This window comes from Nicotiana tabacum, chromosome 20 (genome assembly GCF_000715075.1).
Source record: "Nicotiana tabacum cultivar K326 chromosome 20, ASM71507v2, whole genome shotgun sequence".
Classification (NCBI taxonomy): Eukaryota; Viridiplantae; Streptophyta; class Magnoliopsida; order Solanales; family Solanaceae; genus Nicotiana; species Nicotiana tabacum.
Window position 1 is genome coordinate 101,199,722 of NC_134099.1, and position 9,735 is coordinate 101,209,456.

Sequence of the window (9,735 nt, forward strand, 5' to 3'; positions counted from 1 at the left end):
ATTTGAGTTGAGGATATCTCATTAGTATTGCGGCATTCTCTTGTTGAATCGACTGCTAATATTCGAGTTTGCTTGGTGGCACAGAAGAATTATAGGAGTACCTCTCGTGGGATGATTGGGTATTAGAGGTATGTTGTATATTCGAACTGTGGAGTTGGGATCATATATGGTGATTCACGTGCTGTATGGATTTGGAGACTGGGAGTTCTCATAAATAGGTTATGTCGTGGTTGTGGACCATGTATATCGGTCTGGTGTGGTAACTATTGGAGGTTTGGAGACCCGAGTGGATCCTTGTTGCTTAGTATGATAGATTTTGGTGTGATATTAGGCATAGACTGGTTGTCTCCGTGTCGTGTTATTCTAGGTTGTTGCGCTAGGATGGCGATGTTGGCTATGTCGGGAATGCCATAGATTGAGTGGCGAGGTTCGACGGATTATGTTCCTAGTAAGGTGGTGTCATTTTTGAAAACCCAGCGGATGGATAGGAAGGGTTGTCTTTCTTATTTGGCCTTCGTGACGGATGTCAGTGCAGAGACTTCTACCATTAATTCAGTTCTAGTGGTGAGGGATTTTTCGAATGTGTTTCCTGCTGCCGGGAAGGGTTGTTGATTTCGGTATTGATTTGGTGCCAGGCACCGTATCGTATGGCACCGGCAGAGTTAAAGGAGTTGAAGGAGCAGCTTCAGGAACTCCTTGATAAGGGGTTCATTGGTAGTCCAATATGGATGTGTGTTCTAACTCGAGTTGGCTTGATTGACTCCGAGTTGTATTGTTGAGGGATGTGTTGATTCGATTGTTATTGAGCATATTAGATCTGGGGAGATCTATGAGTTACCTTTCCGTGTTGCTAGGAGTTAGAATTTGTTGGTTATAGGCACATGTGATGTTGTTTTATTGAGGCCTCTCAGTGGAATTCGAGCGGGAAGAGTATTGGGTATTGCTCGGCGGATGGCATATCGGTTGTGTCCTTTCGGGTTGGTGTAATGTTATGTCAATTGCTTTGCCGTGGTTATGATGATTTGCTTTTGGTTCTAGACATCAAATTGCGCGTGGTTGTCAATTTAAGCATAGTGACTGTCACACCTCCTTTTTCACCTGCGCCCGCAGGGGCGCAGAGGGAGTTTTTCCAATTAAAGGACAATCGAAATGGGATTTATTATTTAATTCAGAGTCGCCACTTGGGAGATTTATGGTGTCCCAAGTTATCGATTGAATCCTGAATCGAGGAAAAGATTGACTCTGTATTGCAGTCCGCGAACCAGAAATCCGGATAAGGAATTCTGTTAACCCGGGAGAAGGTGTTAGGCATTCCCGAGTTCCGTGGTTCTAGCACGGTCGCTCAACTGTCATATTCGACTTATTTATCTGATTTTTTTTCATACATGTTGAACCTATGTGCAAATTTTAACTTTTTACCGCTTTTATTATTATTATTTTTAATGAGAATTGCAACGTCGTGAAAATACATCTCGAACCACGTCACATTAATGCACCCGTGGTTATCGATACATTTCGACTCCGTTGAGATTTGGATTTGGGTCACATAAATGTGCACCCGAGTTGAAGAAAGTAAATTATTAAAAGCGCATCTAAAACAATCTAGCGTGTTATTAACTTTGAGGGAAGCCACGAAATTCGCTAAAGGGCGCGTCCCGAGGTCTAACATTTTTAAAGAAGTAGTTAAAGAGGGCCACGCAATTTGTGATTTTATTTGGCGTGGCACGCCTCGTTTATTTTAAGGACATCCTAAAGCAAGCTATTATTATCTTTTGAATTTGTCTCTGAAGCCTAACTAATTAACTAGCATATATGAAAGGCCCAAGATCCTTATGAATCAGTTTCAAACCAATTAAGCCCAATAACTTAGTAAGTGAAGGCAGAACATTTTCAGCAAATTGTTCATGACAGCCCAGATTTTATTTATAAAGGGCTGGACAGTTTGGGCTTATGACGAGCCTAAAAATACGATGCTGGTTTTAATTTCGAGGCCTGCCAATGCCTTAGACCCAGACATCTCCTTAATTCAAATCGAGCAATGATTCTCAGCCAATAGATCAGTCAGACCATTCAATTCATTTAAAATGTTTTTACATGGATAGTTGCTTAAGTAACCTTAATGACTAGTTAATTCCACCTAAAACTCCTCAAACAAGTTTAACCGTGGCTGGAAGTGAGACAGTTTTTCAGCAGGCAAAGACTGTCTATTACTTGTGAGTTCAAAGTAGAGCAATGTGTTTTAATACCCCTAGTAAGACTAAACGAACATCACTAACCCAAAAACGTGTTCTGATCGTTAAGGTCCTAAGAGATCAAATCTATGTCATCAATAGTGCACATATACGGTCGTATGAACCCAGCAGTCAAAGTTAAATTCAATCCTACTATGAAACCAACAAATCTGAATTGATTCACACTAATGCTGGCATTTTTTAGCTGCTCACAGCTGTTTGAATATTGAATTGCTAACTACAAGTTAAGATCTAATGTCAACTTTTATATTTATGTTGTTGCTAATATCGACAGTTAAACTAATCATCCCATGCAATCATGCTAAGCTACTGAATATTAACGTTCCAATACAAATTAATAGTCCAAACATTCCAGTCTTACTTCATTACAACGAATCATACAGAAATAAAAATCAAAAGTAGTCAATTCTGTAATCAAACATGCTTCATTTTCGTTCCACTTCTCAACTTTCAATGTACATTATGATGAACGCGAAAGTGTACCTGGGCTTGCAGTGAAACAAAGGAGAAGAAAGAGGTCAGTAATTTCACAGCAGTAGCAACAGGAATCAACAATAATTTTAAACGGGTATCAGCAGCCATAACTCAAATAGCAACAACAAACCAGTCTCAACCCAGAAATGAACTCAGCACACTCAAATTTAAACCCGGAATGAATTGTAGAACAACAACAACAGTAGATACCCAAACAGACCTGAATGTACCATACTACGCTCGAAACTAAACCAGAAAAACTTTCTAAAACTTTGACAACACTAAACCAGACTGCCTTTCAAAGGAACTCTCTATTTTCAGATTCTTTTCCAAAAAAAATCCCCCTTGTTATCTCAGGTCTGCCCTCTTTTATACCCTAAGATAGACCCCTTTTCCAGCCTGTTTTCACACTAGGTAGAATTAAGAAATGTGTGTCTCCCATCATATTCCCTGACAGCCACTACTAAGTGTCTAATTTCATTGTTTAGTTTTAAAGGTGTATGGGCAATGCCATATTTTAATCAAGTCTTTTTAAGCCTCCCCACACCATTATGTTTTGTTCCCCATTAGCACTAAACAAATGCATTAGTTTAATGTTAATTAAGTGCTTTACTGACAGCCCACTTAGCAAGACCATTTGCCAAGCTTTTAAACCCCCAAAATACCCCTGAAGACCCTGTGACTGCAGCTATAACCAATTCTCCTAAGTTCTGAATGCAACCTTATAACTCACTACTATCTAATTAATATTATCATATCAACATTGAATTCAAACCAATGTCAGATTTATTTCAGACCCTAAATAGTAGGATTCAATTCATCAAACTCAACAACAACTTAAGCTTGAACCATGTTGAATCAAATAGCAACAAAATAAAGGCCCAGGATTTTAATGATTCAGAACAACCTTACAAGGAATGACACAGTAGGTTCAGGTGACAACCAAAACAAAGTTCATGTATTTTCAAAGCATCTTAACTGACCAAGCAATTCAAAACAATGTGACGACCGACTAAGCGATTCAAACATTGTGATGAACTAATCCTTAATTTTAGCAAACGGGCAAACTTAATTTATCGATTGCAAAATCAAAAATATTCTAACAAATCGACAAACTGCCTAGCTTCAATAATTGACTAAAATTAACGAGTCAACACCAATTACCAAAGCAAAGCAAATTGACGTGACAGGAAATTAATCCGAAAAGACACATAAAAAAGAGATGAAACAGAGAACAAAGAAGACCAAAAATGAGAAAAATGAAAGCTAAATAACCAACTCCAAATGGAAATGGGAAATACCTAAGATGAACGACCAGTTCGGCTTGAACCAAATCCGGCATCTTTTGATTTTGGTCGGAATAGGACTTAATCACGAGTTCTCAAACAAGAACACACGAATAAAACCTATTTCGGCCTCGAATCTTCAATACAGGCTCTTGATCTGAGAACTCAACGTTCATTCATTCGAATTGAGATTCGACAAACTACGGTTTGATTCGAGGGGAACTAGGGTGGTTTAGGGACGAGGGAAGTCGGGTGGATGTTGGGTGTTAGCCTGGAATCGATTGGATTAGTTAGGGTTTTTTGGTCGATCTTTGATTGAAGATTGAAGGCCCTGATCATGATTCGAGGGGAATGATTAGAGGGGTTAGGTTTAGGGGTCGTGGGGAAGCTGGGGTGTGAATTTGGGGGTGAACGGAGCACTGTCCGCCGGGTTTCAGGCGATGGAGTATGGTGGCGGCTATTAGGGTTTTTGGTCGTTTGGTCTCTCTGAAAGAGACGACTGAACAGGGGGGTGTTTGGAAATGAGAGAGGGTAATGGGTCTGGGTATTTTGGTATATTATATTGAGGGGATTAATGTGATCCGTTGGATCAGTGAAGATCGACGGTCTAGATTAGGTTAGGGGGTCAAACGGAGTCGTTTTGGTTAAGTACTGAGGCAGGTTCGGTTCTTGGATACGGGTATTGATCTGTGACCGTTGGATGTGGCTTGGTTGAATGGCTGAGATTTTTGCCATTGAAATGACGTAGTTTGGTCCCTATACTACGTCGTTTCACCATCCTGTGAGAGGAGCTGCCTGGACCGGGTTTAGGACATGCCATTGGGCCAGGGATTTGAGCCCAATCCGATTTTCCTTCCTAGTTTTTGTTCTTTCATTCATTTTGCTTTCTAAATTATTTTCTAAAATTATAAACCAAGTTAACTTATTAAAAATACTAATTATCTTCTAATAACATTTATCACATATAATTAAATGCCAATTAACAATAAAATCACACAATTCAACATTAAATGCTAAAAAATGCAAAGTACATTATTTTTTATGATTTTCATTTTCGTAAAACAAATCTGTGGTTAATTAATCCTAAATTGTAAATGCAAATGCAACACATATATTTTTGTATTTTTCAGTAGTAAAAATAGAATAAACATGCACAGACAAATATAAATAAATCACAAGCAACACACAACTATTTTATTTTGAATTTTTGTGGGGGTAGTTCTTGTAGGGCAAAAATCACGTGCTCACAGCTACCCCTCTTTGTCCGGAAACACGAAGAGTTTTCGTGCAAAGATAAAGTGAGCGGATACGAGTGATTTTTGCCAGTTCGTCTACTCCGTATGAAGCATTTTTTTAAAGATTTGACCGAACCTCTGCTTCGAAGGTTTCCTACATATCCCTGGCTAAAAGGGAATCAGGTCAATGTAGTTCGGGAAGTTTTGGTAGCTGGGACTACCCTGGAGCTGTGGATTTACTGTTACTGCTGTTGCTACTGCTGCCTCTACTTACTGACCTCCTTGTTACACCTTGATAAAAATAAAGAAGTTATACTAAGCTATGGTCTATGAATTATAAAGATTTATTCTCAAACTTGGTCATGTGACTGTTGTTGCCTTGCTGTCTTGATGTCTTGTGTTTCCTCTGATGTTTCTTTGCTTCTGACTTGACTCGTATTCTCTCTTGATTGCCGAATTTGAACTGCTTATTTCCTTCTTGTGAGCTTCGAATTATTTTTCCTTCGAAGTTTGAACTGCCTTCTTCTGACTAGTGTTGCCTTCCTTCCGACTTCTGAACTTTAATTTATGCTGGGGATCTTTGTTGCAACCTTCCGTTCTCCAGGCGGGCTCCTGACTTCTGCTATGACTTAACAAGATAATACCTCCATTCTCCAGGCGGGGTCCTGACTTCAACAACTTCTTAAAATTATAACACCTCCATTCTCCAGGCGGGCTCCTGACTTCAACAATTTCTTAAAAATATAACACCTCCATTCTCCAGGCGGGCTCCTGACTTCGACTATTTCTTAAAATATAATACCTCCATTCTCCAGGCGGGCTCCTGACTTCAACTACCATTTAAAGATATAATACCTCCATTCTCCAGGCGGGCTCCTGACTTCAATAAAATATAACACCTTCATTCTCCAGGCGGGCTCCTGACTTCAACTATGACTTAAAGATATAATACCTCCATTCTCCAGGTGGGCTCCTGACTCCAACTACAACTTAAAGATATAACACCTCCATTCTCCAGGCAGGCTCCTGATTTCAACTACAACTTAAAGATATAACACCTCCATTCTCCAGGCGGGCTCCTGACTTCAACTACAACTTAAAGATATAACGCCTCCATTCTCCAGGCGGGCTCCTAACTTCAACTACAACTTAAAGATATAACGCCTCCATTCTCCAGGCGGGCTCCTGATTTCAACAACTTCTTAAAATGCGTTCTATCGCCATAGTTCCTTCCTGCCTCTTGAACCATTTTCCTTCTAACTTAAATCATCTTCTTTCAGAACTGCTTCCCTCAAAATTGGTGTTTCATTCCTCTGAAAACTGCTGGGGATAACACCGGTGTTTCAAGAATATGTTATTCTCCTCCTTCAAAGATTACTTCCCTTAAAGCTGGTGTTTTCCTTCCTCAGAAACTACTTCCCTTACGACTTGTGTTATCTTCCTCCTGAAATTGCTTTCTTTAAACTTGTTTTGCCTTCTCCCTAAAACTGCTGGGGATACCGCTTTTCAACAAACTTGTGTTAGACTTCCAGAAATTTTTTGAAATGAAAGAAAACTTTCTGCCCCAGTTTGACAATCTTTCTTGTGGCATGTCTTTCCATCATCAATAACATTTCCTATCCCTGCTTCAAATCAAAGAAAATTTGTTAGTTTAAAACGTGGGGGACGTTCCTGCTGGGGATGGTTTTCCCTTTTTCTTTTTCTCATGCTCTGCGTTGTTCGACCATCTTGAAACATGGCCGATAACTTTCAACCTTCTTGATGCTTCTGTTATTTGCCAACTTCTCAACCGTTGTTTTCCACTTTTACTCCATACTTTTCCATGACACCTTAGAGAAATCTATCATTTGGTCTTATAATGACGTCTTTCTTGTCCCGTCACATTATCTTCGGCCTGTCGTATCCCCATTTACCTTGTCCCATGTTGGCGACTGGTGCTTTGAAAATCCTTCTTAAAAACAAACTACTATAAAAATCTTTAACCAAAAGAAATGAAAGATGATGACTTCAAAAGATAAAAAGAAAAATCTTCCTAAAGAATTGTTTGAAGAGAAAAAGGAAAAGGACTTATCTGAATGGTATAACCGATCTCAATGATCATGTCATGCATTTCGGCTTAATCAACCCAGTATATTATATCACTCAATCTTTCTGATGACCTTACTTTGCATTTCAAAAGGTCCCGCCACCCAACTCTTTTGCCGAATCAACATCTTTGTTCTGCTTGATGCCTCGACGGATCATTCCTATCAACCTTACCTCGTTTGCCCACTTTCAATTCCTTGTCACCTTATAGTGCCCTTCGAGGGGTTTTCACTAATAAAACTCTCTCATTTCTCTCAACTCTCGTCGCCCTATGGTGCCTGTGAAGGTTTTCACCGATAAGACTCTCTCATTTTATTTCTCTCAACTTCCATCGCCTTATGGTGCCTGTGAAAGTTTTCACCGATAAGACTCTCTCATTTTATTTCTTTTCAGCTGGGGATTGGGGTGTTACTGATAAGATTCTCTCATTTCATTTCCTTTCTGCTGGGGATTCTCTCATTTCATTTCTTTTCTGCTGGGGACCAGAGTGTTACTCCAGACTTCCATTTGCCCGACTTGGCACTTCTCGGATACTGATCGGGAGGTCTTTTGGACATCAATATGGGTTTCTGGTGTATGGCTAAAGAAAAATTTAAAATAATTTTGATGGGTAAAACATTACAACTCTTGGAATCAACTTTCTTTCCCCAAAATTATAAACACAACTTCTGCCCCAGTTTTCTTGCTTGGGGACTTTTGATTCTTATTACACTGTGACCGAGCCGTGAGGCGCCTACGTATCTTTTTTGAGGAATCAGGTCAAACGTAGTTCCCAATTCCTTTGTTTTTCTTGTGACTTTTCTTTTGCCTTTATTATCATTATTTTTCTTTTCTCCCTTTGTTCATTTTCATTACTGATTCCAAAAGAGGGGTATGAAAGAATAAATAAGGCTCAAAAGGGGAAGCAAAGGTTGAAGTGTTTGGATGGAAGAACAAATTGCCTCCGTCATTTCATTCTCCGGTATCATGCCAAATGCAAACAAACAACAATTACAATTAAAAGAAATCATACATAATATCTCTTAACTACGTCAGAATTGATAGCCATGCCGATGCATTTTCCTTCGATATCTGTTAAACATAAAGCACCATTGGACAACACTCTGGTCACAATGAATGGACCTTGCCAATTCGGGGCAAACTTGCCTTTTGCCTCAGCCTGATATGGAAGGATGCGTTTCAGCACTTGTTGGCCCACTTCAAACTTCCGGGGACGCACCTTTTTGTTGTATGCTCTTGCCATTCTCTTTTGATATAACTGGCCATGACACACAGCTGCCAATCTTTTTTCATCAATCAAGTTCAACTGCTCCAGATGTGTTTTGACCCACTCATCATCATCAATCTCAGCTTCAATGACAATCCGAAGGGACGAGATTTCAACTTCCGCAGGTATTACGGTTTCAGTTCCATATACCAACAAATAAGGAGTTGCCCCTACTGAAGCACGGACAGTAGTGCGATAACCCAGCAATGCAAATGGTAATTTTTCGTGCCATTGCCTAGAACCTTCTACCATTTTTCGAAGTATCTTCTTTATGTTTTTGTTGGCTGCCTCAACTGCTCCATTCACCTTGGGACGATACGGGGTAGAATTGTGGTGTGTAATCTTAAACTGTTGGCATACCTATTTCATCAAATTGCTGTTAAGATTAGCACCATTATCCGTGATGATCACCTTTGGGATTCCAAATCGACAAATGACATTTGAGTGAACAAAATCGACCACTGCTTTCTTGGTCACAGACTTGAAAGTTTTGGCCTCAACCCATTTGGTGAAATAATCAATGGCTACCAGAATGAACCTATGCCCGTTAGATGTTGCTGGCTCAATTGGTCCAATGATATCCATGCCCCAAGCGACGAAGGGCCATGGCGCTGACATTGTGTGTAATTCCGATGGCAGAGAATGAATCAAATCTTCGTGTATCTGGCACTGATGACATTAGCGCACAAAACTAATACAATCTCGCTCCATGGTGAGTCAAAAATATCCCGCTCGGAGAATTTTCTTTGCCAACACATATCCGCTCATATGTGGTCCGCAGACTCCTAAATGTACTTCGGACATGACAGACGTAGCTTGTCTAGCATCTATGTATCTTAACAATCCCAGGTCTGGTGTTCTTTTATACAGAACTCCTCCACTCAAGAAAAATCCACTTGCCAACCGTCGAATTGTTCTCTTTTGATCCCCCGTGGCTTGCACTGGGTATATCCCTATTCTGATGTATTCCTTGATATCGTGGAACCATGGTTCGCCATCCAGTTCTTCTTCAATCATGTTACAATAAGCATGCTGATCTCGGACTTGAATATGCAAAGGATCGACATAAGCTTTGTCCGGATGGTGCAGCATTGATGCTAGGGTAGCCAAAGCATCGGCGACCTCATTATGGACCC